This window comes from Fukomys damarensis, unplaced genomic scaffold (genome assembly GCF_012274545.1).
Source record: "Fukomys damarensis isolate Sample0158 unplaced genomic scaffold, DMR_v1.0_HiC HiC_scaffold_26, whole genome shotgun sequence".
NCBI classification, from domain to species: domain Eukaryota; kingdom Metazoa; phylum Chordata; class Mammalia; order Rodentia; family Bathyergidae; genus Fukomys; species Fukomys damarensis.
In genome coordinates this window covers 34,470,454-34,483,540 of record NW_022900938.1, presented here as the reverse complement: position 1 = coordinate 34,483,540, position 13,087 = coordinate 34,470,454, and the positions used below count along the sequence as shown (strand labels likewise).

At 34.2% G+C, this 13,087-nt stretch overlaps 1 protein-coding gene across 13 annotated transcripts in view; it reads right to left on the bottom strand.

The window, feature by feature from the left end:
- Baz2b (bromodomain adjacent to zinc finger domain 2B) overlaps positions 1-13,087 on the bottom strand; it is a 354,073-nt gene that overhangs the window by 208,957 nt on the left and 132,029 nt on the right. For 12 of the 13 annotated variants that reach the window (XM_010606796.3, XM_010606795.3, XM_033756373.1 and 9 more), the window contains one exon: positions 4,004-4,050. The gene's annotated coding sequence lies outside the window, so the exon portion shown is untranslated. Of the gene's footprint in view, positions 1-4,003; positions 4,051-10,542; positions 10,665-13,087 lie in introns of those variants that run through there. The other variant, XM_010606798.3, reaches the window with a different exon arrangement.

The window sequence follows — 13,087 nt, the reverse complement described above, 5'->3', positions numbered from 1 at the left end:
CAAAAGAGAACTGATATTTTAAGGGCCGGGATTTCGCTCAGTGGTTCAGTGGCCTGCCTTGCAAGCACAAGGACCCGAGATCAATCCCTGGTACCAAAGAAAAAAAAATCAAAAATCAAATAATATTAAAACTAGTAATATTAAAAGAACAAATCACTAGGCAGCTAGCACTTATCAATCTTCTTGGTTTATAGATTTCTACAGGACCTGACTTTTATAGTCACTTTCATGAATTATACATTTCAACAATATTAGACTAAGCTATCTTCAAATCCTTAAAGATATATTCTATCAAATCTATATCCTGACTTCCTCTTTCAGGTTCTCTTCTAATTCATACTTGAAAAATCTAACCCAGACATGTCCCTACTCTAAAGGTTTCTCTGATTCCCTTTCCTAAACAGAGTGAATCGTTCTCTTTTCTATTCTTCTAAAACAAAAATCATCAAAGTCACAGTATAGTTCAAATAAAATATAGTAAATAGGGCCAGGGATTTAGCTCAGTGGTTCTACAGCCTGCCTTGTAAGCGCGAGGGCCTGAGTTCGAGCCCCAGTACCAAAAAAAAAAAAAAAAAAAAGGAAAAAGGATATCATTGTCATATCTCATTATACCTTATCTATGCTAGGTCCTACCTGATGCTTTCAATTTATAAATATAATACTGGAATTTCCAATAATGGGTACACTGTAAAATTGTATGATAATTATTTCTAAATCTCAAAAAATATTTCTATTTATATTTCTCTACATAATTTGAATAATACAAAAACTTACCAAGGAGAGAAAAGTAATTTCAATAGAAACATAAAAGACTAACTTTATTTAAATGTTGCTTTGTGACAGATTAAGTGTATAGGAAAATATACCAAATGAATAAAATTACATATAAACCTGTGGACAAAACTACATAACTACAGTAAGATGATTATGAAAAAATCAGAAGAAAGTTTTTTAAAGCATGAAAAAAAGAATATTCTAGGTTTAATGACATTATTCCAACTGAGAGGCCAAATAATTTAAGGTGATTATGTAGTCAACACTGGGTGGACTATAAGGTTCTTATTCTTGAACAGTAGAATGTATGGCTGGGAAATATGTTGGAGCCAAACCAAGGAAAGATCTCAAATACCAAATTAGAAAATTAGGATTTGATGTAATAGGAAATGGGAAGTTATCAAACATCTTCAAACAGAAAAATAAAAGGAATAGAGAAATGGTTTAATAAGATTAAACTGAGAATCATGTACAAGTTTCAATGAAATTGATGATGGTCAGAAAAAAGGAAGATCAGATAAAATATTTTAATATTTCTGTAGATTATGACATAGAATTAAAAAAGAAAAAAATCTCCTGATTGCTGAAAATTTTTGAGGACAAAAATATGTAATTACCTCTCTAACCACAATATTCTACCTTTTTAGTTCTGTCACCTCTTTACACTAGCTTATGTATCTCTGACAACTCCCTTGACAGCTCCATTTTCTTTGAATGAATCAGCATCATCATTCCATACCCATGGTCAATACTTGAACTACTCTACCCTCTCTTATTGACTCAAGAAGCTGGAGAAAGCCTCATAACTCTAACATTATTACAAAGGAAAGGTCACTTGCGAACCTCTCAAATGAACACTACCTAGTGTTTAACTTACTTTACATATAATATTGACTATCATCCTCTTCCTTAAACTCTTGGACAGTTGCAAATAAATAACTTAATATCACACTAAAAATAAACTGTGGGAGTCAATTTTCAAAATTAAAACAAAAATAAAAAACTTTTCATCCAACACCAATCCCCCCCACTATACTGAGGATATAAACCAAGGCCTTAATGCATACTAGGAAAGTACTCTACCACTGAACTACATCCCTAACATTAAATGCTAATTTTAACTTTGTTAAGCACTTTATGCTGAACAAAAGGTCACTATAGAAATATTTTGTTGTAATATACTCAGGGAGGGCAACCAACTTTTTAGTAAGAAACAACAAAGAGCTGGTCATGATGTTACATGCCTGTAATCCCAGCATTCAGGGAGACTGAGGCAGGAAGATCCCATTTAGCAAGACCTTGTCTCAAATAGAAAAAAAAAGAAAGAAAAAGAGAGGAAAAATAGTGGTGGTGGAGTGGATACAACTCAGTGTGAAGGTCCTGGATTCAATCATGGTATTATTAGAAAACATACATACACAGAGAGAGAGAGAGAGAGAGAGAGAGAGAGAGAGAGAGAGAGAGAGAGAGAGCAGGAGGGAGAGGAGAGGGAGGGAAGAGGATGGAGAGAGGGAGAGAGAAGAAACAGAGAGACATTATTACAAAGAGAGAGAGAGAGAGAAAAGAGGAAGAGGAGAGGAGGAAGGGGAAGAAGAGGGGGAGAAAGGAAAGGGGAGGAAGAGGGAAGCAGAAAAAAGAATAAAAGGCTAGAGGTACTGTATCACTAAGAAGTAGAACACTTGACTAGTAAGTGAAAGTACTAGGTTCAATCTCTAACACTATGAAAGGAAGAAAGCAAGCAAGCAAGCAAGCAGGGGGAGGGGGGGATACAAATGCCAAAACACCCCCTTGGGAAAATTAATGAACATTCCATATACAACAGAAAACTAAATAATCATAATAAAGCCTCTAAAAATACAGTAAGCCAGGCATGGTGGTACACCCCTGCAATCCCAGCTACTAGGGAAGCTGGGGCAGGAGACATAAGTTTGAGGCCAGCCAGGACAAGTTAGCAAGTTCCTGTCTCAAAATGAAAAGGGCTAAAAGTGTAGGGAAAGTGGGAAGGGTAGGGAAAGGGAACAAGGGAAAAGAAAAAAATATAAGAAAATGAAAAAATGGAAATAAAGTGTTTGTAAATGGGGAGGTGAGGAGGGAGTGAAGGGAGGGCAGGGACAAGGGGAAAAAATGAGAACCAAGACCTGTCATGTGAGGGTACAGGATCCCAGTAATGGATGTAATTGTACTGTATACCTAGATTGCACCAATAAACTCAATAGAAAAAAAAAGGGGGGCTTGGGATATAGTTCATTGAAAGGCCCTAGGTTCGATCCCCACTACCAAACAAACAAACACAGTAAGAGTTCTCTCTAGTCTCTGCAAAAAATTAAATTTGACAATTAAAACAGTTTTCTAACAAAATATATAGATTTACACTTCTGATAATTATTGCTTCTATACTAATGAACAACAAATAGGGTTAAAGTAGGTTCACTGAGTAAGAAATTTACTGAAAAATGTATTCCTCTGTTGAGGATTTCTCAAAAATTCCATAAACCTCATAACTATAATTTAGATTTTCCTAGTTAGAATTTCATAATAGGGCTGGGGAAATAGCTCGGGGTAGTGTGTTGTTTAGTATGTACAAGGCCATGTGTTCAATCCTCAGCATCCATACAAGCAAAAAATTATAATATGAATGTAAATTAAAATTGTATATTTAGATAAGGTTTCCTGATACACAATAGAAAGGAACACTTTAAATAAATTAATGAGGAAAATTATCAGCTACTTAAGAGAAGTACTTTTTTCAAATATCTCTGGAATACTATAAATTGCGTTAAAAATGTTAAGCAAGAAGTCCAAGAGTTCTTTCAAGGCTATGTTTTCATAATTGTTCCTTAAAAACTCTTCATAATCTCAGTTTTATTTTTAAAGTTTTTTCCTACTATAGAGTGAGTTACCTTAATTTTTTTCCCTTTTTTAGTTAAAACAAAAACTAAAGAAAGATAATATTCAGAGTATGAGTTCACAGTAAAATATAATAAGTAGGATTTAATTCTAGTTATGAATTTAAAGCTATTTTTATTTTAAATGTTTTTCAAATCCTTCAAAGTAATAAAAGTATTTAAATAATTACCTAGAAGCTAGAAATATGACTCATTGAAAATGTAAACATCAAACTGGCTGGTGAAAGAAATAATACAGTAACTTAAATTATAAATTTTTTAACTCAATTCTCATTCTCAGAGAACATATCACTTTTAAAGGTTGATTTATCATTTGATCTTACTGTGTATGATCAGCGTGGTCAATCTTGTGACATCACTGCTGAGAAACCTGCAACAAGAAAGCAGAATTAACAATCAGCTGAATTATTTTTGATTAAGTAATTTCAGAAACTAAAAAGAAAGCCTAGAAGGTTAATCTGTCTTGATGACATCTGTCATATTTCAGTTAATCTAAAGTATCAATAAACTGCAGGGTGTGGTGGCACAAGCTTGTAATCCCAGCTCTTGGGAGGCGGAGGTAGGAGGATTGCTGTGAGTTCAAGACCAGCCTGGGCTACACAGTGAGTTCCAGGTCAGTCTCAACTTACATAGTGAGACCCTGTCTCAAAAAACCAATAACTAATTAACTAACTAACTAAATAAATAAATAAATAAATAATCAATAAACAAACACCTGGTGTGACACAAATAATTATAAAAGGCCTGTATTTTATTCATAGATTAGTGATTATTATATTATGGCAGACTATGTTTATAATCAGCAACACCCTGGGGTTAACATAAGACATTTAAAAACAAACTGGGATATCTGAATTACAAGTTTTATTTTAAAATATTTACTAAGAAGAGAATCAATGTGTCTTAAATACATATACCACAGACTGGTACTGTTTATAGATATTTTTCTCTCTGTAATTAGCTCAGTTTAGAATCAAAATGTCATTTACTTAATATAGGAGAAATTACCACATGCTAACCCTTATGAATACTGACAAAATTATCAAAGATAAAAAATATTATTGAGAAGGATCTGGTGTACACTAAAAACTCAAACGAATTTATAAATTATTTCCCAAGGTTAAGTATGGTGGTACATGTTTATAATCCCAGTAACACAGCCTGGGCTACATTGTGAGTTCAATGCCAGCCTAAACTACAAAGAAAGACCCTGTATCAAAAAGCCAATAATAATAATGATGATGATTATGATAATAATAATAATATAAAAATACTTTCCAAAGATATTGACTCAATCTTATCCCTGTAAAATCTTACCTTTTTGAAATTTCTTTCTTAACAAGGCCCAGTTTAAAATGAACTCAAATATTTAGTTAAAAAGTAACAAATTGTCACAGTGTTTTAAGGTTCATAATGCACTTTAACGTGTCATTTCATATACAATGTAATGTATATCTTTCAAGTGCTCAATAATTCCTTCAAAAAATTAGGAAGGAAATATTTCTTATTATAAACTCTCAGGAAAGACAACTTAGGATATATGACACAGAACTGAGTTTTTCTTGGTAACTTTTGTATCCCACACCTTCCACCAATCCACTCTGTCACTATTCTTTCTCACTCTGTCCTTAATTCACAAACACATTTATTTCTGCTAATGAACTTACTAGTTGAAGGTAATTGCTCTCCAACTACTTTTGTTTTTAGTACTGGAAATTAAACCCAGGACCTTTTCTCTGTACTACATCTCAGCCCTTTTCAAATTTATTTTGAGACAGCATCTCACTAAATCACTAAAGTGCCCAGGTGGTCTTACTACGTCACTAAATTGCAATTCTCTTGCTTCAGCCTCCCAGGATGCTGGGATTACAGGTATACACCATCATGCTTGGTTTCCTACTACTGTACAAAGGCAGTACACAATGAATCAGATCACATCACTTCCTTACTCAAAACTGCACAATGGTGTTTTGCTTTATATTTTTCTTATTTTTTTTTCACAATGCTGGGGATAGAACTTCTGGCCTCACACATATTAAGTAAGCATTCCATCACTAAACTACATTTCCATCCCTCAAATCTTCTCTATGGTTTTACCACCACTTAAACCTCACAATACAGTACTTACCATAGCTTATCAGGCCCTCTGTTACCTGAATCCCTAATCACATGTCCTGCTACTTGCTCTTTCTCCTCTGTGCACCCACCAAAATGACATTTTTGATAATCCCTAAACACACTAAATATATCCTATTTCTGGGACTTCACACTTGCTGTTCCCTCTGTTTAGAGCAATTGTTCTTCCTTTTTCAGAAAACTGGTTTCTCTTGCTTTAAGCAGGTCTTAAATGCAACATCCTCAGAGAGACCCTTCCCTACCATTAGGCACTGTTCGCTATAAGCTCCATGAGAAAAGATTGCAAGACTACTTTAGTACCTAGAACCCAATAGTTGACTAGTAATTACTTGTTGAATGAATGAGTGAACAAGTATGCAGGAAGTTTCTATGGCACCTAAGACTTACCCAGAATTATAGAGAATTCAAAGTGTAAGGAAAAATGCTTACAATAATTATTATTTACTTAAGGAAAATAAGTAATAACAGTTTGGTGTACATTTTTTAAAGCTTCTGCGGGAAGAGTTTAGAAAACTTTAAAAACAATAAAACAAACAACAACAACAAAAGGCAAGGCAAGGGGCAGTGGGAAAGTCAGAGTTATAAATTACAGATGTAAAACACTGAGGGTCTGGATACTTCAGTTGCAGAGGGAACAGGAAATCTCAGATATATCTCAAATGGAAAAATTAGAAGACTTCCTGTGAGATCATCAGAAACAAGGACAGGAAACAATGAACGAACCTAGTAGGAGGATGGCACAGCTTTTTATTTTGATATATAAGTAAGGCCAGAGACACTACAGGCCACTCAAATGGAGATGCTTCCACAAGCAGGAAGAAATTTAGAATAATCTAAGGTGTGAAAATCAGTCATATAAAACTATAGTTCAAACCAAAAGTATGGAAGAATTAACCAAGTTAAAACAGAGAGAGAAGAGAAAATCCAGGGGTAGATATAAATAATGCCCATGGGAAACAAAAGAAGTGGCAACATAGGGTTTTTAAATCCAAGAAGAGAAATGGAAAATACATTAATTAAAGACAAAAGAGAAAAGAGTTCCAAGGTTAATTCAACAGCTTTAAGTGATACAAAAAGGAATCAGAGAAGATGAGCCTAGAAAAATTTTCTCTATATGATCACACAAGTCACATCAGAAGTTGGCTACATAAATGAAACCTATTACTGTGCTTTCTGTAGCTAAATAACTGCCTTCAAGGGACTACTTGCAAAACATTAGTAGTTTTAAAAAAGTAGTTAACACTGTTCATTTTATCAATTCAAAAAAACCTAGCCAGGTGTGGTGGTACATACCTGCAATCTAGCTATTTGGGGGGCTGAGGCAGGAGATCACAAGTTTGAGACCAGTCTGAACAACTGATTAAGAACCTGTCTCCAAATAAAAAATTAAAATGGGCTAGGAATGTAGCCCAGGGTTCCCAGGGCTCAATCTCCAGTATGGCAAGAGAAAAAAGAGAGAAACTCTTGTGATGGTAAAAGAGGCAATTTAAGAAGCTTATGACAGACAAGACTATATTTGTCATAAAATTCTGTAATTTAAAATAAGTATTAGGGGCCGGGGATTTAGCTCAGCGGGTCAGTGGCCTGCCTGGCAAGCGCAAGGACCCGAGTTCAATCCCCAGTACCAAAATAAAAATAAATAAATAAAGTAAGTATTAAAATTGTTGTAAATAATCAGTCAAACAATATTCATAACTTAATAGAGAAAAGTAAATATTCATTTATTTTTCTGAAAACTTAAGAATAAGTCTATCATTAAAAATATATACTTTACTTAAAGCTCATAGCTTAAAAAAAGAATAAAAGTGTTCCTTCCCTATGGTAGCAATTTTTACACATGACTTACTGGATACTTGTGATTGCATGAGGAAAAAACAAATGTGAAATTAAAATGACTCTATAGGATGAAGCTAGACAATATTAAAACCTCTCATAAAAAATCCTAAGTACCCTTTACAAGCAAAGGTAATTCTTTAAAATCATATCAAAACTAGAAGATTTATTCAAATCACACATAAAAAAGTAACATTACATTTTATGAAAACATAATTCAACTAATATATTAGTTATGTGGTGCTCCTCTAAAAGTCACCATTTTAGCAAATACACAAAGAGCCTCTACTAAGTCTACCCTCAAGAAATATTAAAAATCCATCCTCCCTACAGATGTGGGAAGAGACACTTAGGTCATGATATTTAATCCTGGGTATTTTTCCAGCAATTACCATGTACTATTTTTATTTTTACTCTTACTTGGCCCCCAAAGAGTCTTCTTTAATGTAATCAATTTAGTAGTCTATACTTAAGACTCAGCCCTTTCTTGACAACATTAAATAAGTTTCCATATATAAAAGAAAGAATATTTATCTCTACCTAACTCATTGAAAAGATTCCAAGAAATGTTCTCTCACTACTTATGTCTCAACATGGAACAAAAAGCTGATTAACCCTAAAATTCATTTAAAGTCATAATCACCGTTTCTCCTGTGTTCTATATGCCTTTCAAAGTATGATTATACAATAAAGAAAGGCTAGGGATGTAGCTCCTAGCATGTTCAAGGCTATATGTTTGATCCTAGCACCACCAAAATAATAATAAATTTTCAAAATTTACATATGAAAATAATTTCATAAATTGTATGGTATCTGTAGAGTATTTCAAGTGTCATAATCTTGGATTATAGACACATGGAAAAATCCTACGGTTTTTTGTTTTTGGGTTTTTTTTTTTTTCCAGTTTTAGGGGTAGAGAGCTGGTGCTGGTGACTGAACCCAGGTTCTTGCACATGCTGAACTTTATCACTAAGTGAGGCCTGCTCTGGTTTCACTCATAGGCTCCTTATGGACACTATTTAAATTAGGGCAGAAAGGAGGTCATTAACAAATACAAAAGTATATACTGAGGAAACTGCCAATAATGTGAACTATCTATTGTTATGCGATGGAACTTTCTTCAGTGATGGTTATGTTCAATATTATAATGTTCAATACATAGCCTATAGTTAATATGATTACTGTATACTTATACTATGGCATGATTTACAAATTGACTTTTAAAATATTTAACTATTTTAACTTAAATAGATGTAACTAACAGCACCCATTTTATATAGTACAGCTACATTTTTCTTTTTTTTTCTTTTTTTTTTCCTATTGGTGTTGAGAATCAAACTCAGGGATTTTACATGCTAGGCAAGTGTTCTACCACTGAGCTATATACCATTCTTGAGCCCTCCAATTCTGAACTGTAAAATGTTCTTAATATTTTTTAAATTTATTTCCGAAGGGAGGGGGAGCGTTTGCTCAATGGTATAGCTTATGCTTAGCGAGACCCTGGGCTTAAGTTACCATTTAATCAAAAAAAAAAGAAAAACAAAAAAAAAAGTATTTTAATAACTGGGAAAAAAGAAATCTCTGTTTTGTTTGGATATGTTCATTTCAGTAAAATTGCTGTAAATTTAGAGGAAAGGAATTCTTCCATCTTCAAATAACCTCAAGTTTATATTTGGGAGGGAAAAAAGGCTTATTTTACCATAGAAGTTTTCATATATAATAGCATTTATTTTAAAAAAAAAAAAACAGTCTCGAACTTTAAACACTGAGTTTTAAACTTCTTCAGGTTGTATCAGTATTGTTTGGTACTTATGTATCAATCTGCTTTAGTTTGCTCAGCTGGGTAGATATGCTTTTAACTTTGTTTACTCATGTGCTACTGTCTAAAATCTCATAGAACATAGAAAAAAAGTAAGTGTATTTTATTAACAGTTTTAGTAGTCTTGATCATTGGGAACCTTGTTTACTAACAATTATTTTCCCTTTGTTATTCAGTGTTTTGGAAGAGAAAAATGAGCCGCTTTAAAAGTAAGAATTTATGTAAGCATGTCACATAGTACATAAGACAGAAGCCTGCAAGCTCAGTTTAGAGCAAACATAAAAATAAAAGACATTGCAGCTGGAGGTATAGATAAGATAACACTAATCACATTTGATAACCTCAACCCCCAGCACCAAAATAAATAACAGTTCAATCCCTAGCACTGCCAGGGATTTAGCTCAGTAGTTCCAGCATTTGCCTTGCAAGCACCAAGGATCCGAGTTTGATCCCAGGTACCAAAAAAAAAAAAAAAGAAAAAAAAAGAAAGAAAAGAAATTGCAATTCCCTAGCACCAAAAATAAATAGATAAATAAAATTACAAGAGAAAATATAAAACATTAATAGAAGTTTATTAACACTGCATCAAGCAGTTCTGTTAAGTTAGATATGCACCAATTTACATACTTAATGCAACAAAGCAGACACCAGATCATTTCCTGACCTGTGCATTTACAGACTATATCAGTACCCAGGCTAAAAGCAGTTTCTGAGCAAAGAACAATTCATGAAGCGGGACGCACTCAGAGCCAGAAGAGGTTCACACAGCCTGCTGCAGTGACCTTATGCAGCCTTATGTAGGCCAAAAGTAGGAGGAAGTTGAAAAAAATATATTTGACTGTCTGGAGTTGGAAGTCTCTAGTTAAAAGGTAGTTGGTAATTTAGTTCTACTGCTTACAGTGGGCTTTGGTTTGCTTGGTAGGAACGTATATCTCTGGAGTTATGCTAACCTAATGGTTTCCTAAGGGGAAAAAAAAATTAATGCTCCCAAGGGACAGAAAGGAAGGTAGGCAGCCTGCAAAGATGTGGGTTTTAACTCTAAGCAGTATAGTAATTTTGGTGCATCACACTTACTGAATGGTTCCTGTCCTCAGTTGTAACAGTAGTTCTAGGCAGAGGCATTTATTTGTAAAGTATCAGATATGTGTTCATATAATGTTCAGAGGCTGTACAGGCAATAATAGTTCCAATGCTTCCTTGCTGTAGCAAATTAATACCTGTTAAAATACAATGAAACTAATAAAAGGGACAGAGCCTCTTACACTTAAAACTGAAAAGCAACTAAATCTGAATCCTGGAAATAAAGTACAATATTCACTTGATGAGATTCCAGGTTGGTGACAAAATCTCTGGGCCAAGAAAGTGGCTCAACCCCAACTCCATAGAAAAAAGAAGCTCCTGTGCTAAGGATCCGTCCAGATACTTCCTTTTTACTTCTCCATCTGGCAGTTCATATGCATCCCTTACAATAATCTTTATAAAGTTGGGGATGTTGCTCAGTGGTAGCATGCTGGCTAGGCATACAGGAGGCCCTAGGTTCAATTGCCAGTACCACACACACACACACACACACACACACACACACACACACAACTTTATAAAAACTGGTATCATAAGTAAAATGTTTTCCCTGAGTTCTGTGAATACTTCTAACAAATTATTATTACCAAGGTGGAGACCATGGGAACTGCCAATTTACAGCTTCTTGTTCAAAAATCGGTGACTAGCATTTGAAATAGGGTCAGTCTTGTGAGATTGAGCTCTTAACTTGTGTAATCTGACACTAAATCAGTCCAAACTGAATTAAATTGCAGGACACCCAGTTGGTGTCCTGAATTAGTGAATTGCTTTGTGTGGGGAACACATTTTCTTTTCTTTCTTTTTTTTTCTGGTACTGGGGATTGAACTCAGGACCTTTCATTAAGAGGCAGGCGGCAGCACCACTAAGCTAAATCCCCGGCTCTGTGTTTGTTTTCTGGGCTTTTTGTTTGAGACAGGGTCTTGTTCTATAATTCAGACTGACCTTGAACTCACTGTGAAGCCCAAGCTGGCCTGGAACTCACAGCAAATCTCCTGTCTTAGGCTCCTGGATGCTAGGATTATACGCATGTGCCACCATGCTAGGTGTATGTGATTGTAGAGAAACTTTCTTACTTAGCCACCCTCTTCAAAATAATTCATTGTCAGTAGCTCTATTTCAGGTAAAAGCAAACAGCATTTTCAAAGCACTTCTTATATTGGCAATTTCAAAAAGGTACTAATATGTACCAATTAATAACCACTATCTTTATGGCAAAAAAAAATTCACTCAAAATGAATCATATTCATTTGTAAGAATTGTCTATATTATTCTAGGTGAGTAAAACTTCTTTAGAAAAGCTGTAATTCCCATAGATCAATTCACAAAAATTTTAGACAAATAACAAAAACCTTATTACATGAAGTTTAGCTCAAGCCCTGACAATAGCTTCATTGTTTTGCAAAGGGGCTGGGGATTTAGCTCAGTGGTGTTGCAGCCTGCCTCACCAGCACAAGATCCCAAATTCGATCCTTGGTACAAAAAAAAAAAAGCAAAGATGCAAAGAGTAACTGTCTATTAGACTTTGTAAATTACAAAACAATTTTTAAAATACTACTATGGTAATCAGCATGAAGATTCCTCAAAAAAGTACAAATAGATTTTCCAGTCAAACCAGCTATTCCCTTACTAGGTTTCTTCCTGAAAGAGTTAAAGACATCATATTACAGTGATACATGCAAACCCATGTTCATAGTAGCACAATTCATAATAGCTAAGTCTTGGAGGAAGTCCATTAGTCCATCAATAGATAAGTGGATTAGAAAAATATGGTATTTACATACAATGAAGTACTGCTATGCCATAAAGAAGGATAAAGTTGAGACATTTATAGGAAAATAGATGCACCTTGAATCCATAACATTAAGTAAAATAAACAAGACACACAGTTTAAATATTGTATAGGGGCTGGGGATTTAATTCAGTGGTTCCGGCTCCTGCCTCACAAGCTCAAGGACCCGGGTTCGATCCCCAGTACCACACACAAACACAAAAATGTATAGTTTCTCTCATGTGAGAAACCCAAAGTATAAATGAATTTAAAAGCAAAATAAAAGACAGACAATAGGAAGCAGGGAGACAGATCTTTTGCAAATGGGAAGAGGACCAAGAGATGGAAAGATGGGGGAAAAAGGGAAAGGGAATGTAAAAAGAATTCAGATGTGTCATGTACATGTTACCAACAGTGAATGTAATCATTATGTATTCCAACAAAGAGAAAAAAAATACATACAAGCTGTCTGTTTTTCCATATTTTGACACTAAGTTCTTTCAACACTTCTCAAAATCTTGACTCATTCATAGGCTTCCATTTTAGAGCTATAATTGGGCATCCAGTAGTGGAAAGAGGTAGTAGCAATGCCAACTGGTGTTGAAATATTCTTGAGGTTATCAAAAAATGAACTAATCACTTGGGTGAAGTAATATAATGAAGTTTCATTTGAGAATAATTTTATATTGTTTTAGCTATAGTGCCTTTAAATCTCTAACTACACATTCTTTAGAGAATTTTTTTTTTTTTTTTTTTTTTTTTTTTTTTTT